The sequence below is a fragment of the Astyanax mexicanus genome, chromosome 21, assembly GCF_023375975.1.
Source record: "Astyanax mexicanus isolate ESR-SI-001 chromosome 21, AstMex3_surface, whole genome shotgun sequence".
NCBI lineage: Eukaryota > Metazoa > Chordata > Actinopteri > Characiformes > Acestrorhamphidae > Astyanax > Astyanax mexicanus.
The window spans coordinates 3,506,756-3,531,306 of record NC_064428.1 but is presented as its reverse complement, the minus strand read 5'-3'; the positions used below and the strand labels follow the sequence as shown (position 1 = coordinate 3,531,306).

Here is a 24,551-nt window from a genome sequence, read left to right as displayed (position 1 = left end):
GTGGCTCATATCGTCCAATTTCGCTATTAAACACAGATGTAAAGATTCTGGCAAAACTCTTTGCTTACTGTCTTGAAGAACCTCTACCCTCTATAATTTTCACATACAAAACAGGCTTTATAAAAAATAGATACTCATTTTTCCATATAAGGCGACTTCTAAACATACTCTACAACCCCTCTACATCTGATACACCAGAAGTCTTATTAACACTTGATGCCGAGAAGGCTTTTGATAGGGTGGAATGGGGCTACCTATTTTATACCCTTGAAAAATTTGGGTTTGGGCCTAAATTTATTTCTTATATTAAAACACTGTACTCCTCCCCAATGGCTGCTGTACGTGTAACAGAGTTCAAATATACAAGTGTTTTATTGTTAGAATTCCCCAAAATTCTTCTCCTTATATTTTGCCTGTACTGATATAGAGTGGCTAGGTTGGAATGGCTCCTCCCCTTTCCCCCTCTTATATTTCCTCCCCTCACCCTGCCGCTTCCCTTTTTGTACATGATGTGTAATGGAGAGGTAGGTGTCAGAAACTGCTTTAATTTTAATCCAAAATAATCCTATATTTTAATATAATCGTAAAACTCCAAATTGCTTTATATATGTCCCCAAGTTTATTAACAACTATTGTACATTAAAATATCTTGCTAGTAATCAATATTAAAACTTTTAGATGCATGTTTGTGCACTGCTAATGCTACAGCACATGGTCTATGCTAGCATGCAGGCTAACTAGCTAATTATTCCCTGTTTTTATATGCTTTTATACTTAAGAGAGGAGCGGAGAGGAGAAAAGAGGTGCCAATCTAACCAGAGCTAAAGCCTGTTTCTGTTTATCTGTTTATCAGGTATGAGGAGTTTTATTTTATGTGTTAAAAAGTTTTGTAGAGCGCTTAGGCTAAGTGGCTAAATGGCTAAGCTAATTATGCTAGTTTGAGCATGGTCTAACCTATTAAATGCTAAGCTAAATATCTTTGACTCTGTTATTAAGTTTATTATCTTGTAAGCCTGTAAATCTCTGCAAATATTGCCCATTTTTGTACATGATGTGTAATGGAGAGAGAGGAGTGGAGAGGAGAAAAGAGGTGCCAATCTAGCCAGAGCTAAAGCCTGTTTCTGTTTATCTGTTTATCAGAATAAAATCCAGTAAAGACACAACGCAGAGTCTGTCATCTCTAACCACCGGTTACACTTGGTGCCGTGATCCTTTTGGATTCCAAGATCATCGCTTGCTTGATCACCGTGGATTGCTGACATTCTCCTCAAGCTGCTCAGCCTGGTGCAGACTGGATCCCCCCTCCTCCCCTCCCCCCTCTGCTGCCTGCGTGTGTGTGAGTCTGGCTAAAGGCAGAAGGATTCTCAAAGCAGAATAGTTCATTTACATGCTCTGATTAACTACTAATATATTTTAAAGGGAAAGTATACAGTCTAGTTAATTACTAATATATTGTGGCGGCTCTGGGTTGTGTGTGTGGCTGCCTGCAGGCATGTTTCTGTTCTCCTGTGTGCGAGGATGACAGGGGTGGGGCATCTCCCTTGGGAGGGGTTATGCAGAGAGGGTGGGCACCACTCTGGATCTGCCATCTGGGAGACACACAGCTGGGCTGGTGGCCTTTGGGCTATTTGAGCTCTGGGGGTATGGTTTTAGCTCTCCTAGTCTTGTTAAAGACTGTAAGTGAGTGGCAAGCCGATTCAATAAAGGAGATGTTGAGCATTCAGCATGAGTCTCACGGGTCTTCTTTCCTCTTCCACGCCACAATATTTTAAAGGGAAAGCATACAGTCTAGGTAACTATAAAAAAAGGGGGAATTATACAATTTAATTTGAAGTTTTTTTTTAAAGTGACCCTGTTTAAACTGTGATTCCATTATATGCAAATAACCTCTAATTCAGATTGCGTTACACATGTTGTACTGATGAAGTGTGTTAGTTTAATTATGTAATTTTATTTTTTTTTTACTTTTTTTTACAAAGCAAAGGCATAAGCTTCAAACATGTCAGGGTCTGATAAACATAAAGACAGAGAACACAGTCCTTTTTCTCAGAATGTGACATATGCATTTGGGAGGGGTTCACCAGTCATAGGTTATGGGAGAGGCAGACCGGCAGCCTCTAACTTAGAAAGCCAAGATGACACAGTTAACCAGTTAATGTCAGATTGTCACAAAGGCCCAGCAGCAGTCTCCACTCCCATTGGCCACAATGTTTCTGAGTCTCTGCCCCCAGTAATAAGCACAGATGTCTTAAGTGATGTTATGGCTGGCTTAGCCAAGCAAATAAGTGACAGTATCACTGCTAGTATCCAAACCATGTACCAACAAAGCAACTCTCAGACTCAGAGTAGCAACCATCAGTCACAGTCTGTCTTTGATGCTTCAAAGCTGAACATTACAGTCCAGTCAGATGTTGAGCCACCTCCTCTTTTTCGTGGTGATGGTATGGACAGTCTTTCAGCCCATGAGTGGGAAGACATAATGATGAGCTACCTTCGTCATGTAAACTATGCTGAAGAAGAAATTGGAGAGTTTATCCTAAGTCGACTGACAAGAAAAGCTAAAGACATGGTGAAAGTTTCTCTACGCAGTAACTCACAGCTGCACTCCTGCAACCCAACTGTTATATTTGATATTCTAAAATGCCATTTCAGTGAGTTAACATACTCCAATATGCCTATGAGAGACTTCTATAACACAGTCCCCAAGGCTGGTGAGAGTCCTATGGATTACTGGATTCGTCTCAATAAGGCCATAGACGTAGCAGATGAGTGTTTGAAGAGACAGAGTAAGAGTGTTGAGGATCAAAGTGCTGAAGTTGTAATGATGTTCATCTCCCATTGCCCAGACCCTGGTCTTGCGTTGTCTTTCTCTTTCAAGTCAGCAGAAAAATGGACTGCAGCCTAGGTCCAAGAAAGACTGGATGCCCACCAGAGAGATGTGAGGAAAGGAACAGCCCATGCTGTACGACCATCGGTTCCAGCACATAGACTGGGTCTAGCACCAATCACCCAAGCACTTATCAAACAAGACGAGTTCCAACATCCTCTTCATGACTCTAAACAGCACCGTGATGCTTCAGCAATGCTGTCAATGCCCTCCTCTGATCATTCAGCCACAGAGCCAGGCCTTAGACAGGTAGTGAGTATGCTTGACAAAGTGCTTTCACTGTGCAGTACGACTCTTTCCTTTTCTAATGTGCACCACAAGCAACCCTATAGCACACAAAGCCAAACCCGACAGCCTTGCAGAGTATGTGGTAAAAGAGAACACTCAACGTATGATCACTGTAAACTTCACCGACTTTGTTGTCACTGCTTGAAAGCAGGGCACTTCAAAAGTGAGTCCCCAGAAGCTACCCAGCCTCAAGTGACCAATACACAGACTCCCAACAGTTCTTTAAACTAATTAGCCCATGTAGTGAGAGGGGAAACATGGGCAGAGTTAATGCAACCCTCGCTGAGCCAGATTTGGAAACAATTTATGTTAACAGTTGTGCACACTTACCAGCAGAGAAAACAGCCATTTTTGTAGGTTCACAGAGACTAGAGGGAGCCAGTGAATTGTTTTATACTCCAGTAATAGTCAGTGGCCAGGTTACATTAAAAGGACTGTTAGACTCTGGTTCCATGTCATGCACAATCAGTGAAGAGGGTGAACTAAAACTGAGAAATGCTGGTGTTCTTCCCTGCCCACAGCCATCTCCAAGTAATATTGTGCTCATTGGCTGTGGTGGCTTAACTACTCACCCGAAGTGCATATATGAGCTGAATGTTGAGATATGTGAATCTAAATTGATTGTACCAGTCTTGGTTGTCCCTGGCCAGCGTGATGAATTCATTATTGGAACTAATGTCATCAAGCCTGTTATACAGAAGATGAAATCTGACAAAAAGTACTGGACTCTCATCTCATCCAGGACTGAGGACTCAGAGTGTGAGCAGCTGCTTGAGTTACTAAGCTGTGTTTCTCAGAGGTCAGACCTGAAGTAAGTAAGTAAAGCTGGCACAGTGAAGTTGCAACAAGCAGTCACACTACTCCCGAAAAAGGAGTATTTAGTATGGGGGAAACTACCAAGCAATGCCAACGTGTCACCAGGAGCCACAGTCGTGGTTGAACCTACTTCATCTCATGCTGGCCCTAGGAACATTCTAGTGGGTAGAGTCATAACACCCATGTGGGGGGATCGCTGGGTTCCAATGAAGGTCATGAATGCATCACTTAACCCTGTCACACTAAAGCGCAACACCAAGCTGGCAGATGTATCTTATTGTCTTGCTGTTGAAGACCTTCCAGTCACTGAAGATGTGTCTCAAAGTCATCCTGTACATGCACACCTTCAAATTCAACACAAGTCAACATTTTCTGATACTAAGCAGATGCTTGTGGATTGCGGATTGACTGACATAAACATTGATGCTTGTGAAGTCTCAGAAACTTGGAAAGCTAAGCTTGCTGAACTGTTGGTGAGGTTTCAAGATGTCTTCTCTAAAGGGAAGCTGGACTGTGGCGAGGCAAAAGATTTTGTACATAGGATTCATCTTTCTGATGATCGACCCTTCAGGCTTCCATATCGTAGGGTTCCACCTGCTCACTATCACAAGCTGAGAGAGGTACTGAATGAAATGGAAGAGAAGGAGATTATTAGCAAATCAATAAGTGAATATGCCTCACCCCTTGTCATGGTCTGGAAGAAGAACGGAGATCTGAGGATCTGCACCGATTTCCGTTGGCTTAATGCCAAGACCATTAAGGATGCTCATCCTTTACCACATCAGGAAGATTGCCTCGCTGCACTTGGTGGAAATACCTATTTCAGCACCATGGATTTAACATCAGGATTCTACAACATCCCTCTTCATGAGGCTGATAGAAAGTACACTGCTTTTACGACGCCACTAGGTCTATATCAGTACAACAGACTCCTGCAAGGCCTTTGTAACAGCCCAGCGTCATTTATGAGAATGATGCTCTCCATATTTGGGGACTTAAACTTCTCCACGCTCCTGTGCTACTTAGATGATTTGCTCCTGATGGCACCTTCGGAGGAGAAAGCACTGAAACGTCTTGAAGTTGTACTGACTAGATTAAGAGCAAACAACTTAAAGCTCTCCCAGGAGAAGTGTCACTTCCTACGCCGGTCTGTGCGATTTCTGGGCCATATAATCGATAGTGAGGGTGTATCTGTTGACCAAGAGAAGGTGAAGGTAATCTCTGGCTTTACAACTAAAGACCTAATGATGGAAGATGGTTGTACCCCATCGTACATACGTACGAATAATAACCTGTCTAAATACTTTAAACTACAGCGAGGTACACGCCAGGGATGCCCAATGTCTCCCCTTTTGTTCACAATTGCTATCGAGCCTCTAGCAATAGCTCTACGTCAGGATCCTCAACTACGAGGAATTGACAGAGGGGACCAAGAGCACAAATTATCACTCTATGCAGACGATCTATTGCTGTATATTTCAGACCCTCTACCATGCATCCCTAGACTATTAAATTTATTTGGTGATTTTGGAAGAATATCTGGTTACAAAATAAACTTTTCTAAAAGTGAATTAATGCCAATTAATCAGAGTGCGAAAAATATTTTGTTTAGCTCAACCCCCTTTAAAATTAACCACACAAAGATCAAATATTTGGGAATATGGATTACACGTGAATTTAAGGATCTCTATAAGTTTAACTTTCTCCCATTGATAGCTAGCCTGAAACAGAATATTAAATGTTGGGACCTGTTACCCCTCTCTCTGGGCGGAAGGATTAATACCGTCAAGATGAATGTGGTGCCTTGATTTTTATATCTATTTCAAAGCCTTCCTATTTTTGTCTGCATTTTTCTTTAGACTCATAGACACACACATATCAACCTTTATCTGGAATAAAAAAACTCCACGTATTCGAAAAAGTGTGCTACAGAAACCTCGTTCTCAGGGTGGCATGGTGCTTCCAAATCTTCGATGGTACTACTGGGCAGCGAACGTCAGAGCATTGTTGTATTGGAGAAAGAACGCAGTAGGCTCCAACTCCCCCAAGTGGGTAATCCTTGAAAAGTCATCATGTAATTCCACATCTTTATCAGCACTATTATGCTCAAAACTCCCATGGGAAAAAAAAACATTTTCTTACTATAGTGGTAATCCTATTGTTGTACAATCATAAAAAATCTGGAACCAGTTTAGACGTTCATTTAAACTCAATAAACCTTCTATATTCATTCCAGTAGCTAAACACCATATGTTCAAGCCTTCCATATTGGACGATGGATTTAATGTATGGTCCAATAATGGAATTTTGTCAATAAATTACCTCTATCTTGACAATAAATTTGCATCCTTTGACCAGTTGATGAACAAGTTTAATATTCCGAAATCACATTTTTACAGATATCACAGATACTTACAAATACGGAATTTTGTAGCTTCACAATTTGACTGTTTCCCTCTGTGTCACTGCTAGACTCTGTTCTTGAAGGTGGGACATATTCCAAGCAAACTATTCGTGGACTATATGAAATTTTCACTATAAATAATCTGACTACTCTGGATACCCTGAAAAGAAGGTGGGAGGAAGACCTAGGCAACCAAATTTCAGAAGAAATGTGGCAGAAAATCATTCAGAGAGTGCACCGGTCCTCAATCTGTCAACGACACTCTGTGGTGCAGTTTAAGGTGGTACACTGTCTTCATTGGAGTAAAGTGAGACTGTCTAGAATTAAACCAAGCGTTACTAACACCGTTACTTTTTTTCAGTAACGAGTAATCTAACTAATTACTATGACTGTAACTATAACGCCGTTACCATTTCCGACACCCCGTTACTGCACGTTACTTTAGCCGCTCTATGAACTTTTTTTTTTACTTCACAATTTTTAGGCACAACTGTGACGATTTGCGTGCTCTAATCAATTCAGTGATTGCCGTGGACAGCTCAAGTTCCAAATTAAGGACGTTAAGCTCTTTTTAGCTGCTCCGGTTTTTGTGGTGCTGCTGCTTTCTATTTTAGAGCTTAGATTCTCTGCCCGAATCCCACCTGACCCGAGGACCGACCCGAAATCGGGCTCCTATTTTTATTTTATATAAAGCGCTGGTGTGATAATTACAATGTTGCTAAGTAACCAATTATTATTGTTCACTAAAGCGAAAGAAATGGCGAAAACTGAAAGTGAAAAAACATTTGTGTTAACTGAATCTAATAAAAACGGTAATTAAAAGGAAAGAACATAACTATCTCGAACTGTATTTTGTTTATAAAACTAACTAAAACAAACTGAAATTACTGATAGAATATCCTAATGTTTGTGTTTAATTTATTTATAAGCGCTGTTGTACAGCGGAGTTGTACAGCGGGCGGTGTTGTGCCGAGCGCGCGGCACCTTGTGGTCCGTTAGTTCTTGTGTAAAGCGCTCGCGCTAGCAAGCCCACCCTAAAAACTTACTGAACAGAAAAAATAAAAACAAAATAAAATTAAACTATAATAAAAATGAAAAATGTAATCACGTAGCTCTGGGCGCACGTGAACGCCTCCGCGTTCGACCTGCAGCACTGTGTGCAGCTGTTCTTAAAAATCATTTAAATTAAATAATAGTTCTATGCTTCTATGTTACAGTGTTAATTAACATAATTCTGATTATATTTCGCTCATTCAATCAGCCCGAAAACAGACAGTTTATGGGGCGGATCGGGTCGGGCTCATAATGACAGTTTATGGTTCGGGTTTGGTAGGGCTTGGGCAGAACGTGCACGGGCTCGGGCTGGGTCGGGTCGGATTTTTTGGGCCCGATCTAAGCTCTATTCCCTTTTGGTGAAGCTGTTATATTAATACCATTTTAACGGGCATTAAATTGTTGTTTTTGTCTATTATTTTGTTTTATATATACATATTTCTTTTGAGTGTGGCTTGGTTTGTTTAATTTCATCCCCAGACGCGTTTTCCGCTTTTTTCAGTATTACAAGTTTTAGGAGAATTTCGTTTTATTTTTCTGAAATTCGTTAGATTATATTTTTGTCAACATTTTGGGTTTATTTTCGTTTGTTATTTTTCTAATAATAATAGTAAATGCATAATTGATTTCCTTTTTTTTGACGGGCGAATAATAAAAAGTAACGTGATAGTTACTTTGACTGGTAACTAATTACTTTTATAGTGGAGTAACTCCGTTAGTAACTCAGTTACTTTTTTGGAGAAGTAACGAGTAACTATAACTAATTACTTTTTCAAAGTAACGTGCCCAACACTGCATGTAACCGATGTAAACAAGACCCAGTAAACCTATTACACATGTTCTGGACATGTCCGAAGCTATATTGGTTTTGGCAATCCATTTTTGATACTCTTTCTGAAATTCTGGAAACCCCGCTGGACTATTCGCCTTATATTGCATTGTTTGGTGTCCTACCAACAGACAACCACTTAAGTCACCATAAACAAAATATGCTGGCTTTCTGTACTCTGTTAGCCAGACGACTTATACTGTTTAAGTGGAAAGACTCTAGTCCTCCAACCTATGCCCACTGGATCTGACAGGTTATGCAACACGTTAAACTGGAGAAAATAAGGTACACTCTTCAATTTTTAAATTTTTGGACCCAAAATATCTTTGAAAAAAAATGTTGAAAAATTTTGGGCCCAAAAAAATTTTAAGACCCGAAAAAATTTCGAAAAATTTTGTGACCCAAAAAAATCTTCAAAAATTTTGAGACCCAAAAAAATCTTAAAAAATTTTGGGACCCAAAAAATCTTCAAAAATTTTGAGACCCAAAAAACTTTGAAAAAGTTTGGGCCCAAAAAAATTTTGACCCAAAAACTTGGAAAATTTTGGGACCCAAGAAATTTTGACCCAAAAAAAACATTGAAAAATTTCGGGACCCAAAAAAATCTTCGAAAAATTTTAGGACCCAAAAAAAACTTAGAAAAATTTTGGGACCTAAGAAAATCTTCGAAAAATTTTGGGCGCAAAAAAACTTTGAAAAATATTTTGACCCAAAAAACTTGGAAAATTTTGGGACCCAAACAATTTTGACACAAAAAAAACATTGAAAACTTTCGGGACCCAAAAAAATCTTTGAAAAATTTTGGGACCCAAAAAAATTTTGACCTCACCTCAAAAAATCTTTGAAAAATTTTGACCCAAAAAAACTTCTAAAAAATTTGGGACCCAAAAAAATCTTTGAAAAATTTTGAGACCTAAGAAAATCTTCGAAAAATTTTGGGACCCAAAAAAACTTTGAAAAATTTGGGACCCAAAGAAATTTTGACCAAAAAAACTGTGAAAAATTTTGGGACCCAAAAAAATCTTCAAAAAAGTTTGGACTGGAAAAAAATTTTAAAAACTCTGGGCCCAAAAAAATGTTGAGACTCAAAAAAATTTAGAAAAATTTTGAGCCCAAAAAAATTTTTACCCAAAAAAACTTCGAAAAAATTTTAGGACCCAAAAAAAACGTAGAAAAATTTTGGGACCTAAGAAAATCTTCGAAAAAATTTGGGCCCAAAAAAACTTTTGAAAAATTTTGGGACCCAAAAAAATCTTCAAACAGTTTGAGACCCAAAAAAATCTTTAAAAATTTTGGGACCCAAAAAACCTTTGAAAATTTTGGGACCCGAAAAATTTTGACACAAAAAAACTGCGAAAAATTTGGAACCAAAAAAAAAAACATAAAAAATTTCGGGACCCAAAAAAATCTTCGAAAAAATTTTGGGACCCAAAAATATTTTCGAAAATTTTTGGGACCCAAAAAAATCTTAAAAAATTTTGGGACCCAAAAAAACTTTGAAAAATGTTCGGCCCAAAAAGATTTTGACCCAAAAAAACTTTGAAACATTTTGGGACCCAAAAAAATCTTCCAAAAATTCTGGGACCCAAAAAAACTTTGAAAAACGTTGGGCCCACAAAATTTTTAAGACCCGAAAAAATTTTGTTCCCAAAATTTTTTGACCCAAAAATACTTCGAAAAATTTTGGGACCCAAAGAAATTTTTACCAAAAAAACTTTGAAAAATTTTGGGACCCAAAAAAATCTTCAAAAATGTTTGGACTCGAAAAAAAATTGAAAAACTTTGGGCCCAAAAAAATGTTGAGACTCGAAAAAATTTAGAAAAATTTTGAGCCCAAATAAATTTTGACCCAAAAAAACTTCGAAAAAATTTGGGACCCAAAAAAATCTTCGAAAAATTTTGGGACCTAAGAAAATCTACGAAAAATTTTGGGCCCAAAAAAACTTTGAAAAACTTTGGGACCTAAAAAAACTCTTCGAAAATTTTGGGACCCAAAAAAACTTTGAAAAATTTTTGGATCAAAAAAATCTTCGAAAAATTTTGGGACCCAAAAAAATCTTTGAAAAATTTTGGGACCCAGAAAAACTTCGAAAAATTTTGGGACCCAAAAAAATCTTTGAAAAATTTTGGGAACAAAAAATCTTCGAAAAATTTTGGGACCCAAAAAAATCTTCGAAAAATTTTGGGACCCAAAAAAATCTTAAAAAATTTTGGGACCCAAAAAAACTTTGAAAAATGTTCTGCCCAAAAAAATTTTGACCCCAAAAAACTTTGAAACATTTTGGGACCCAAAAAAATCTTCGAAAAATTCTGGGACCCAAAAAAACTTTGAAAAACGTTGGGCCCACAAAATTTTTAAGACCCGAAAAAATTTTGTGCCCAAAATTTTTTGACCCAAAATTTTTTGACCCAAAAATACTTCGAAAAATTTTGGGACCCAAAGAAATTTTTACCAAAAAAACTTTGAAAAATTTTGGGACCCAAAAAAATCTTCAAAAATGTTTGGACTCGAAACATTTTTGAAGCCCAAAAAAATGTTGAGACTCGAAAAAATTTAGAAAAATTTTGAGCCCAAATAAATTTTGACCCAAAAAAACTTCGAAAAAATTTGGGACCCAAAAAAATCTTCGAAAAATTTTGGGACCTAAGAAAATCTACGAAAAATTTTGGGCCCAAAAAAACTTTGAAAAACTTTGGGACCTAAAAAAACTCTTCGAAAATTTTGGGACCCAAAAAAACTTTGAAAAATTTTTGGATCAAAAAAATCTTCGGAAAATTTTGGGACCCAAAAAATTTTGACCCAAAAAAACATCGAAAAATTTAGGGACCCAAAAAAATCTTAGAAAAATTTTGGGACCCAAAAAAATTTTGACCCAAAAAAACATAGAAAAATTTTGGGACCCAAAAAAATCTTTGAAAAATTTTGGGACCCAAAAAAAAAATTTAAAAATTTTGGGCAAAAAAAAATTTGGGGCCCAAAAAAATGTTGAGACCCGATAAAATGTAGAAAAAATTTAGGCCAAAACAATTTTGAGACAAAAAAAACTTTGGGAAATTTTGGGGCCAAAAATATGTCCAAAGTAATCTTCAAAAAGTAATGTTCAAAAAATTTTGTGACCAAAAAAATTTTGACCGCAAAAAAAATTCAAAAAATTTTGGGACCCAAAATAATCTTCGTAAAATTTTTGGATCTAAAAAAATCTTCGAATAATTTTTGGACCCAAAAAAACTTTGAAAAATATTTGGACCCAAAAAAATCTTCAAAAATGTTTGAACCCGAAAAAAAGTGAAAAATTCATGCCCAAAAAAATTTTGAGACCTGAAAAAACCTATAAAATTTTGGGCCCAAAAAATTTTGAGCTAAAAAACAATTTGGGACCTAAAAAAATCTTCGAAAAATTTTGGGACCTAAGAAAACCTTCGAAAAATTTTGGGACCCAAAAAAATTTAGAAAAATTTTGGGCCCGAAAATTTTTGGACAAAAATAATCTTAAAAATATTTTGTGACCAAAAAAATTTTGACCTCAAAAAATCTTCAAAAAAATTTGGGACCCAAAATAATCTTCAAAAAAATTTGGGACCCAAAATAATCTTCGAAAAATTTTTGGATCTAAAAAAATCTTCGAAAAATTTTTGGACCCAAAAAAACTTTGAAAAATATTTGGACCCAAAAAAATCTTCAAAAATGTTTGAACCCGAAAAAAAGTGAAAAATTCATGCCCAAAAAAATTTTGAGACCTGAAAAAACGTATAAAATTTTGGGCCCAAAAAATTTTGAGCCAAAAAACAATTTGGGACCTAAAAAAATCTTCGAAAAATTTTGGGACCTAAAAAAACCTTCGAAAAATTTTGGGACCCAAAAAAATTTAGAAAAATTTTGGGCCCGAAATTTTTTTGACAAAAATAATCTTAAAAATATTTTGTGACCAAAAAAATTTTGACCTCAAAAAATCTTCAAAAAATTTTGGGCTCAAAAAATGTTGACCCAAAAAAACTTCGAAAAATTTTGGGACCCAAAAAAATCTTTGAAAAATTTTGGGCCCAAAAAAACTTTGAAAAATTTTGGGACCCAAAAAAAATTGAAAAATATTTGGACCCAAAAATACTTTGAATAATATTGGCCCAAAAACTTTTTGACCAAAATAATCTTAAAAAAAATTTGGGACCCAAAAAAAATTTTGACCTCAAAATATTTTGACCCAAAAAACTTTGGAAAATTTTGGGACCCAAAAATTTTGACACAAAAAAACTTTGACCCAAAAAAATTTTGGAAAATTAAAAAAATTTTAGGACCCAAAAAAAATTTTGACCTTTGGAAAATTTTGGGCCCAAAAAAAATTTTGACCAAAAAAAAACTTAGAAAATTTTGGGACCCAAAAAATTTTGGCACAAAAACATGGTGACCCAAAAAAAACTTTGGAAAATTTTGTGCCCAAAAACTTTTTGACCAAAAAAACTTCAAAATATTTTGGGACCCAAAAAAAATTTTGACCTCAATAAATTTTGACCCAAAAAACTTTGGAAAAATTTGGGACCCAAAAAATTTTGACACAAAAAAACTTCGAACAATTTTGAGACCCGAAAAAATTTGGACCAAAAAAACACATCGAAAAATTTCGGGACCCAAATAAATCTTCAAAAAATTTTGGGACCCAAAAAAATTTTGATCTCAAAACTTTTTGACCTCAAAAAATCTTCGAAAAATTTTGACACAAAAAACTTTGACCCAAAAAAACTTTGGAAAATTTTGGGCCCAAAAACTTTTTGACCAAAACAATTTAAAAAATTTTGGGACCCAAAAAAAATTTTGACCTAAAAAAATTTTGACCTCAAAAACTTTTGACCTCAAAAACTTTTGACCTCAAAAAATTTTGACCCCAAAAATTTGTGTTGTTAAGAATTAACAAAATTTTGGGATATGAACCAAGCCTCAATTTCCCGAGCTCCTCCCCCTGGTCCTATATATATACTTTCCAGGTGCTCATCTACGTGACTTTCGACCTCGCACGTGACATCCGACCGCGCACGTGACAATCCTGCCGCCCTTGGCCTTGATCTGGTTGCCTCGGATTTCGAGCTGTTCTCTCACCGCTCATCCTCTGCCGCTCTCATCACACTCCAGGCTGCGCTCCGTGGTCTCCCCGGCTCAGCTGGTCAGAGGCCCGGCCCAGCACGTTACCTGCCGGACTCTACTCGCTGATTCCACGCTTCAGCACCGGCGCCAGCTAAAGCAACTCGATTCAGCGTGTCAGCTGCCCGGTCCGACTCTTCGGATCTTTGATTCAGCCAGCTAAACTACTCGACGCAGCCAGCCAGCTACCCGGTCCGACCCTTCGGATCTTTGATTCAGCGCGCAAGCTAAACTACTCGACGCTGCCAGCCAGCTACCCGGTCCGACTCTTCGGATCTTTGATTCAGCGCGCAAGCTAATCTACTCAACGCTGCCAGCCAGCTACCCGGTCCGACTCTTCGGATCTTTGATTCAGCGCAAGCTAATCTACTCGACGCTGCCAGCCAGCTACCTGGTCCGACTCTTCGGATCTTTGATTCAGCGCAAGCTAATCTACTCGACGCTGCCAGCCAGCTACCCGGTCCGACTCTTCGGATCTTTGATTCAGCGCAAGCTAATCTACTCAACGCACCCAGCCAGCTACCTGGTTCGGCTCTTCGGATCTTTGACTCAGCGCGCAAGCTAAACTACTCGACGCAGCCAGCCAGCTACCTGGTTTGACTCTTTGAATACTTGGCTCACCGCCAGCTTAAACTACTCGGCGCAGCCAGCCAGCTATTCGGTTCGGTCCGTCAGATCCCTGGTTCATCGCCGGCATCGCTGCCCGGCTCTTTGCCGGCGCCGCTGCACGTCTCGTCGGATCCCTGGTTCAGCGCAGGCGTCTCCCAGCGCGATTGCTTGGCTCCCAGACAGCGCGGCCACCCTCCCTCCCTGCCGGTGAGGCCGATTTAATATCGAATTAATACATGGTTCCCTCTGTTTAATTTATTATTTCCTCTATTAAATGTATTCTTCCCTTGATTTATTTTATTGCTCCCTCTATTTAATGTATTATTTACTTGATTTATTCATCCTTCCCTTGATCTGTTTCACTGTTCAACTTTATTTATTGTTCCCTCCATTTAATTTATTGTTCCCTCTATTTAATTTTTTGTTCCCTCTATTTATTTAATTGTTCCCTTTATTAATTTTCACTTAATTTATTTCACGGTTGTCTCAATCTTTCACTGTTTCCTTGATCTTTCAGTTTCCTCGATCTATGTCTCTGTTTGATTTAATTCATTGTTCCCTCTATTTAATTGTTTCCCTCTGCTCATTGTTAGCTCGGTCTTTTTCTCAGTTCCCTCGATCTATTTCTCTGTTCAATTTAATTTATTGTTCCCTCTATTTAATCGTTTCTTCTCAGTGTTAGCTCGGTCTATTTCTCAGTTCCTTCGTTCGATTTAATTTATCGTTCCCTCTATTTAATTGTTACCTCGGTCTTATTTCTCAGTTCCCTCGATCTATTTCTCGTTCGTTTGAATTGAATTGTTCCCTCTATTTATTTGTTTCCCTCTGCTCATTGTTAACTCGGGCTATATCTCAGTTCCCTTGATCTATTCCTCTGTTCGATTTAATTTATTGTTCCCTCTATTAATTGTTTCCCTCTGCTCATTGTTAGCTCGGTCTATTCCTCAGTTCACTCGATCTATTTCTCTGTTCGATTTATTTATTGTTTCCTCTATTTCATTTGTTTCCTCGATTTATTCCACTGTTCCCGATCTATTTCAATGTTTGATTTATTTTATTGTTCCCTCTAATTTATTGTTCCCTCGATTTACTCATCGTTCCGTTGTTCTAATCCACATTTAGATTTAATTTGTTGTTTCCCTCTATTTACTTTATTGTTTCCTTTATTTAATTCGATTCCTTATTTGTATTCATTGTTTCCTCTATATTTGTTGTTCCCTCAATTTATTTCATTGTTCCCTTAATCTTATTTCATTGTTTCACGGATTTTAATTTATTGTTCCCTCAATTTGATTAATTGTTTCCTCGATTCTCTTGTTACCTCGATTCCAGCCGGCGAGGCGGAACCCTAAGCCCGGCTTTACTACGTACTTTTACCATGAAGGAAGGCAACGGCTCTCTTTTCTGCCCTCTATTCTTTCCGTTACATCGATTCTTTTTTCTGTTTCCTCCATCACTGCCAGCGAGGCGGACCCCTACGCTCGGCTTTACTGTGTACATTTATTTCTTTTCTCTGTTACCTCTATCACTGCCAGCGAGGCGGACCCCTAAGCTCGGCTTTACTGTGTACATTTATTTCTTTTCTCTGTTACCTCTATCACTGCCAGCGAGGCGGACCCCTACGCTCGGCTTTACTGTGTACATTTATTTCTTTTCTCTGTTACCTCTATCACTGCCAGCGAGGCGGACCCCTACGCTCGGCTTTACTAATGTATATTTTCTGTTAAGGGCCGCTATGGCTCCTTTCTGTTCCCTCGATTCTTTTCTCTGTTACCTCGATCACTGCCGGCGAGGCGGACCCAGGGGCGTAGCAGCAAATTCTGGGCCCTTTTGATTGAAATCGAGATCAGTTATTTAACAATTAACAGTTATCCACTGTTTGTTTCTAAACTGGTTAATGTTGATATCTTACGTTAGGAGGCTCGCTGTCTTCAGGCTTCTCTTCCTTGATTCATGGAACATATGAACACACGTCAGGCCGAAAGGAACAGTCAGACCACCAAAAACTTCATGAGTTCAACCCCTGTACTCAGCTGAATGACCAGAAACTTTGAACTCAGACGGAGCAGGTGTCATAACCTAGTTGTCGATTTAAATTTACACGGTCGTCACATTCCTTTGTCGAGAACAAAACTCACCTTGCCACGAAACCTGTCGAACTCCCCATTCAGTCAAGCTTATACTGGTCTGCAAATTTTATCACAAGGATGATGCTAACTCTGCTAACTCATCTACTATAAAGACATTTTCGCTCATACCACCCCTGAAACGCTGTTAGAGATCTTATAAAGTTCTGCTGAAGACCTCAGTCTCTCACCATGGCTTTTCTCACTTTCAGTTCAGATTTGGCCGCTGGTCCTCCCACTTTCGTCTTTTTGGGGGGACCTGGCTTGAGAACCGTCTCAAGCTGTTCTGAACTGTACCCCAAGCAACATCATCACAGTTCCCCTCCCCGCATCGCGTAGGCGGGGTTCATTCACACAAAAGATTTTGACAAAAGATTTTGACACAAAAAAACTTTGAAAAATTTTGAGACCCGAAAACATTGGGCCTAAAAAAATCTTCGAAAAATTTCGGGACCCAAAAAAATCTTCGAAAAATTTTGGGACCCAAAAACATTTTGACCTAAAAAAATTTTGACTTCGAAAAATTTTGAGCCCAAAAAAACTTTGAAAAATTGTGGGACCCGAAAAAAATCGTCAAAAATTTTTGGACCCGAAAAAAAATTGAAAAACTTTGTGCCCAAAACAATTTTGAGACCCGAAAAAATTTAGAAAAATTTTGTGCCCAAAATACTTTTGACCCCCAAAAAAATTAGAAAAATTTTGGGACCTAAAAAATTTTGACACAAAGAAACTTTGAAAAATTTTGGGCCCAAAAAAAATTTGACCCAAAAAAACTTCGAAAAATTTTGGGACCTAAAAAATTTTGACACAAAGAAACTTTGAAAAATTTTGGGCCCAAAAAAAATTTGACCCAAAAAAACTTTGAAAAAATTTTGGGACCCAAAAAAATTTTGACCCAAAAAAACTTTGAAAAATTTTGGGACCTAAAAAATTTTGACACAAAGAAACTTTGAAAAATTTTGGGCCCAAAAAAAATTTGACCCAAAAAAACTTCGAAAAATTTTGGGACCTAAAATAATCTTCGAAAAATTTTGGGGCCCAAAAAAATTTTGACCCAAAAAATCTTCAAAAAAATTTGGGACCTAAAAAAATCTTCGAAAAATTTTGGGACCCAAAAAATCTTTGAAAAATTTTGGGCCCAAAAAAATTTTGACCCAAAAAAACTTGGGAAATTTTGGGACCCAAAACATTTTGACCCAAAAAAACATCGAAAAATTTCGGGACCCAAAAAAATCTTCGAAAAATTTTGGGACCCAAAAAAAGTTTGACCTCAAATAATTTTGACCTCAAAAAAACTTTTGAAAAACGTAGAACATTTTTGGGTTCACGGACATAGGGAATCGTGGTAAACCGAATGCTGGTTCTGTTGTTCACCCACTGCACTCAGTCACTCAGGTTTGTGGGTGGTAGAGTTGGTGGATACCAGTGTTTCAGGGTGCCTCAATGTTTATGTTACTTTCTGGCTCTCTGCCTTTAGTTAATGTGTTTTACTCAGATCTGCCAAATTCATTAGCCACACTCTGCCAATGGTTTATATTCTCTGTTTTACATAAATCCAGTCAAAACTAATTCAATCTTAGTTCTTCCTCAGAATAACTGACTGCCCACCTGACCTCTGACCACATATACCAATACCAATGGATGTTGAACCTTCAGGATCTCATGTCCCCTGTCGGCCAGATCGATGGAAATTTCTGGAAGTCAGCCTTCCCCATCACCCACCACAGTTCAGTTTCCCATCATGCAGTTTTTTCACCTTCCTTGCACTAGCTCTTCACTCTCCACTACTGATTGCATTGGAGTTTACATTAATTCTAACTGCTTTCATTACTCATGTTGCTAAACACATGGATATATTAGATATCTGAAATCTTCCCGTTTTTCACATCAGCGTTTTATGAACAAATTGTCAAATCACAATGTAAATCAAGTTACATTTAAAACTCACATTGCTGATTTGCAAATGCAAAACAATTTTGGGACCTAAAGATTTTTGACACAAAAAAAACTCAGAATGGACAACGGAGGTTTTTGCACTAATACCAATAATACCAGAACACTGAACAATTCAATGGACTGTATGGGTGTGACTTTTGCTATCACACAGGTGAAGGACCCTATCCTTTCAGAAGACCAGAACTTGTTCTCAGGCAAAATCTGAGGCATCTGAGACAAAACAGTATGACCACCAGCTACTCCAGAACAGCCAGTCATGGGTGTAAAAGGCCAATCTGTATTGATGAGATTAAAAACGTTTTAGATAATTGATGGCTTTTTTCCAGAGTAACAACATAGTGTTTGTCTTGATGTGACTCGACAGTCGGTTGATTATAAGGCTGGATTCACCAAATCACAGCAAAAAGTGGTATATAGACAGAAAAACAAACATTGTTGGCCAAAAATTGCTCGCAGTCCAGCCTCCTGTAGAGTTCACCAGAACACCACGATCAGTACATGATCGTAAATTTAGAGTGGAGGTAGTTTCTTCTTTTCTATTCTTTGCGACTTCTAAATGGTTTCCTAATTAAGAAGTTCTGTAATCATCTCTTTCTTTCAGTTTTTGTTATGCACATGCTTCTTAAAAAAATGTGAAACTATGTAATGTTAATGCAGAAGAAATGGCTTTTAGGAAATTTGTCATCCAGTTTGAGGTGCTGTATGACGCTGCAAAAGTGTCTTTTAATGTACCCCTGCTGACACACATTGCCTTGGGAAATGGGGTCCTTTGTGGGCAACTTCCACATTTTCATTAAATGGCAGCCTTAGGAAATGGGGTCCTTTGTGGGCAACTTCCACATTTTCATTAAATGGCACTGTTGTGAAGTACTTCAATGGAACTACACGTGCCTGTCCAGATTGTAAAGACATTCTTAGGTGGAAAAGTCTATATAAAAGGGGAGAAAAGTGCATAAAGAATGCAAACAATGATATCAAAGATCTCTTCTCTCAGCTTTAGAAGAGCAATTGAAAAATTTTGACTCAAAAAAACTTTGAAAAATTTCGGACTCAAAAAAATTTTGACCCAAAAAAACTTTGAAAATTTTGGGACCCAAAAAAACTTTGAAAAATTTTGGGCCCCAAAAATTTTTGACCCAAAAAAATTTTGGAAAATTTTGGGCCCAAAAAATTTTCGACCAAAAAAATCTTCAAAAAATGTTGAGCCCAAATAAACTTTGGAAAATTTTAGGCCCAAAAAAATTTTGAGACCCGAATAAATTTAGAAAAATATTAGGACCCAAAAAAATCTTTAAAATTTTGGGACCCAAAAAAACGTGGAAAATTTTGGGACCCAAAATATTTTGACCCAAAAAAACAAGACCCAAAAAATCTTCGAAAAATTTTGGGACCCAAAAAAACTTTGAAAAATTTTGGGACCTAAAAAATCTTTAAAAAATTTTGGGACCCAAAAAAACTTTGAAAATTTTTGAGAGCCGAAAAAATTTTGACCCAAAAAAGCATCAAAAAATTTCGGGACCCAAAAAAATCTTCGAAAAATTTTGGGACCCAAAAAAATTTTGACCTCAAAAAATCTTCGAAAAATTTTGAGCCCAAATAAACTTTGGAAAATTTTGGGCACAAAAAAAATTTTGACCCAAAAAATCTTCGAAAAATTTTGGCACCTAAAAAAATCTTTGAAAATTTTTGGACCCAAAATAACTTTGAAAAATTTTAGGCCCAAAAAAATTTTGAGACCCGAATAAATTTAGAAAAATATTAGGACCCAAAAAAATCTTTAAAATTTTGGGACCCAAAAAAACGTGGAAAATTTTGGGACCCAAAATATTTTGACACAAAAAAACTTCGAAAACTTTTGAGACCCGAAAAAATTTTGACCCAAAAAAACATAGAAAAATGTCAAGAAATGACCCAAAAAATCTTCGGAAAATTTTGGAACCCAAAAACATCTTCGTAAAAATTTTGGGACCCAAAAAAAACTTTGAAAAATTTTGGGTCCCAAAATTTTTCGAAGTTTTTTTGAGGTCAAATTTACTTGAAAAATTTTGGGATCCAAAAAATTTTGAGCCAAAAAAACTTCTAAAAAATTTGGGACCCAAAGAAAACTTCGAAAAATTTTGGGACAAAAAAAAATTTTGACCCCAAAAAACTTTGAAAATTTTGGGACCCAAAAAAACTTTGAAAAATTTTGGGCCCCAAAAATTTTTGACCCAAAAAAATTTTGGAAAATTTTGGGCCCAAAAAATTTTCGACCAAAAAAATCTTCAAAAAATGTTGAGCCCAAATAAACTTTGGAAAATTTTAGGCCCAAAAAAATTTTGAGACCCTAATAAATTTAGAAAAATATTAGGACCCAAAAAAATCTTTAAAATTTTGGGACCCAAAAAAACGTGGAAAATTTTGGGACCCAAAATATTTTGACCCAAAAAAACAAGACCCAAAAAATCTTCGAAAAATTTTGGGACCCAAAAAAACTTTGAAAAATTTTGGGACCTAAAAAATCTTTAAAAAATTTTGGGACCCAAAAAAACTTTGAAAATTTTTGAGAGCCGAAAAAATTTTGACCCAAAAAAGCATCAAAAAATTTCGGGACCCAAAAAAATCTTCGAAAAATTTTGGGACCCAAAAAAATTTTGACCTCAAAAAATCTTCGAAAAATTTTGAGCCCAAATAAACTTTGGAAAATTTTGGGCACAAAAAAAATTTTGACCCAAAAAATCTTCGAAAAATTTTGGCACCTAAAAAAATCTTTGAAAATTTTTGGACCCAAAATAACTTTGAAAAATTTTAGGCCCAAAAAAATTTTGAGACCCGAATAAATTTAGAAAAATATTAGGACCCAAAAAAATCTTTAAAATTTTGGGACCCAAAAAAACGTGGAAAATTTTGGGACCCAAAATATTTTGACACAAAAAAACTTCGAAAACTTTTGAGACCCGAAAAAATTTTGACCCAAAAAAACATAGAAAAATGTCAAGAAATGACCCAAAAAATCTTCGGAAAATTTTGGAACCCAAAAACATCTTCGTAAAAATTTTGGGACCCAAAAAAAACTTTGAAAAATTTTGGGTCCCAAAATTTTTCGAAGTTTTTTTGAGGTCAAATTTACTTGAAAAATTTTGGGATCCAAAAAATTTTGAGCCAAAAAAACTTCTAAAAAATTTGGGACCCAAAGAAAACTTCGAAAAATTTTGGGACAAAAAAAAAATTTGACACAAAAAAACATCGAAAAATTTCGGGACCCAAAAAAATCTTTGAAAAATTTTGGGTCCCAAAATTTTTCGAAGTTTTTTTGAGGTCAAATTTACTTGAAAAATTTTGGGATCCAAAAAATTTTGAGCCAAAAAAACTTCTAAAAAATTTGGGACCCAAAGAAAACTTCGAAAAATTTTGGGACAAAAAAAAAATTTGACACAAAAAAACTTCGAAATTTTGACCCAAAAAAACTTTTGGGACCCAAAAAATTTGACACAAAAAAACATCGAAAAATTTCGGGACCCAAAGAAAACTTCGAAAAATTTTGGGACAAAAAAAAAATTTGACACAAAAAAACATTGAAAAATTTCGGGGCCCAAAAAAATCTTTGAAAAATTTTGGGTCCCAAAATTTTTCTAAGTTTTTTTGGGCCCCGAAATTTTTCGATGTTTTTTTGTGTCAAATTTTTTTGGGTCCCAAAGGTTTTTTTAGGTCAAAATTTTTCAAAGTTTTCTTGGGTCCCAAAATATTTGAAGATTTTTTTGGGTCCCAAAAGTTTTCTAAATTATTTCGGGTCTCAAAAATAATTTGGGCCCAAAATTTTTCAACGTTTTTTTTGGGCTCAAAATTTTTCGAAGGTTTTTTTAGGTCCCAAAATTTTTTTAAGTTTTTTTGGGTCAAAATTTTTTGGGCCCAAAATTTTTTGAATGTTTTGTGAGGACAACATTTTTTGAGGTATAAACTTTTTTTTTGTCCCAAAAGTTTTTTTGGGTCAAAATTTTTTGGGCCCAAAATTTTTCAAAGTTTTCTTGGGTGACAATTTTTTTGCAGATTTTTTAGGGTCCCAAAATTTTTCTAAATGTTTTTGGGTCCCAAAATTTTTCTAAATTTTTTCGGGTCTCAAAAATGTTTTGGGCCCAAAATTTTTCAAAGTTTTTTTTGGGTCCCAAAATTTTTCGAAGATGTTTTTGGGTCCCAAAATTTTTCGAAGTTTTTTTGGGTTCCAAAATTTTCCGAAGATTTTTTGGGTCTTGACATTTTTCTATGTTTTTTCGTGTCAAAATATTTTGGGTCCCAAAATTTTCCACGTTTTTTTGGGTCCCAAAATTTTAAAGATTTTTTTGGGTCCTAATATTTTTCTAAATTTATTCGGGTCTCAAAAATTTTTTGGGCCTAAAATTTTTCAAAGTTTATTTGGGTCCAAAAATTTTTTGAAGTTATTTTGGGTCCAAAAATTTTCAAAGATTTTTTTAGGTCCCAAGATTTTTCGAAGATTTTTTGGGTCAACATTTTTTTTGTGCCCAAAATTTTCCAAAGTTTATTTGGGCTCAACATTTTTCGAAGATTTTTTGAGGTCAAAATTTTTTGTGGTCAAAATTTTTTTGGGTCCCAAAATTTTTCGAAGATTTTTTTGGGTCCCGAAATTTTTTGATGTTTTTTTGGGTGAAAATTTTCTCGGCTCTCAAAATTTTTCAAAGTTTTTTTGGGTCTCAAAATGTTTTGAAGATTTTTTTAGGTCCCAAAATTTTTCAAAGTTTTTTTGGGTCCCAAAATTTTTCAAAGTTTTTTTGGGTCCCAAAATTTTTCTAAGTTTTTTTGAGGTCAAAATTACTTGGAAAATTTTGGGGCCGAAAAAAATTTGACCCAAAAAAATTTTCGAAAAATTCTGGGACCCAAAAAAACTTTGAAAAACTTTGGGCCTAAAAAAATTTTGAGTCCCAAAAAAATCTTCGAAAAATTTTGTGACCCAAAAAAATGTTGTGACCCAAAGGAACTTCGAAAAATTTTGGGCCTAATCAAATTTTGACCGAATAAAACTTAAAAAAATATTGGGACCCAAAAAAACTTGGAAAATTTTTGGACCCAAAAAATTTTGACAAACATGTTTTTTTGAATAGACAACGGAGGTTTTTGCACTAATACCAATAATACCAGAACACTGAACAATTCAATGGACTGTATGGGTGTGATTTTTGCTATCACACAGGTGAAGGACCCTATCCTTTCAGATGACCAGAACTTGTTCTCAGGCAAAATCTGAGGCATCTGAGACAAAACAGTATGACCACCAGCTACTCCAGAACAGCCAGTCATGGGTGTAAAAGGCCAATCTGTATTGATGAGATTAAAAACGTTTTAGATAATTGATGGCTTTTTTCCAGAGTAACAACATAGTGTTTGTCTTGATGTGACTCGACAGTCGGTTGATTATAAGGCTGGATTCACCAAATCACAGCAAAAAGTGGTATATAGACAGAAAAACAAACATTGTTGGCCAAAAATTGCTCGCAGTCCAGCCTCCTGTAGAGTTCACCAGAACACCACGATCAGTACATGATCGTAAATTTAGAGTGGAGGTAATTTCTTCTTTTCTATTCTTTGCGACTTCTAAATGGTTTCCTAATTAAGAAGTTCTGTAATCATCTCTTTCTTTCAGTTTTTGTTATGCACATGCTTCTTAAAGAAAATGTGAAACTATGTAATGTTAATGCAGAAGAAATGGCTTTTAGGAAATTTGTCATCCAGTTTGAGGTGCTGTATGGCACTGCAAAAGTGTCTTTTAATGTACACCTACTGACAGACATTGCAGTTAGCCTTAAGGAATGGGGTCCTTTGTGGGCATTAAATGGCACTCTTGTGAAGTACTTCAATGGAACTACACATGTGCCTGTCCAGATTGTAAAGACATTCTTAGGTGGAAAAGTATATATAAAAGGGGAGAAAAGTGCATAAAGAATGCAAACAATTCTCTTCTCAATGCAAACAATGATCTCTTCTCTCAGCTTTAGAAGAGCAATTGAAAAATTTTGGGACCTGAAAAAATTTTGCCCCAAAAAACATCGAAAAATTTTGGGCCCAAAAAAAATTTGACCTCAAAAATACTTCGAAAAATTTTGGCACCCAAAAAAATCTTTAAAAATTTTGAGACCCCAAAAAATCTTCAAAAAATTTGGGACCCCAAAAAACAATTTTGAAAAATTTTGGGCACAAAACATTTTTGACCCAAAAAAACATCAAAAAATATCGGGACCCAAAAAAATCTTCGAAAAATTTTGGGTCCAAAAAAACTTCGAAAAATTTTGGGACCAAAAGTTTTCGAAGTTTTTTTGGGTCCCAAAATTTTGCGAAGTTTTTTTGGGCCCCAAAATTTTTCGAAGATTTTTTGTGTCAACATTTTTTCGGGTCTCAAAATTTTTCGAAGTTTTTTGTATCAAAATTTTTTGAGTCCCAAAAGTTTTCGAAGTTTTTTTGGGTTC

The 24,551-nt window shown here is 36.2% G+C and overlaps 1 long non-coding RNA gene across 1 annotated transcript; it reads left to right on the top strand.

Moving 5' to 3' along the window:
- Window positions 1–349: 349 nt before the first annotated feature.
- Window positions 350–1,723, top strand: LOC125785841 (uncharacterized). The gene is made up of 2 exons (XR_007428185.1): window positions 350–853; window positions 1,141–1,723. It is a non-coding gene; the product is annotated as an uncharacterized LOC125785841 (long non-coding RNA).
- The last annotated feature ends 22,828 nt before the right edge of the window (window positions 1,724–24,551 follow it).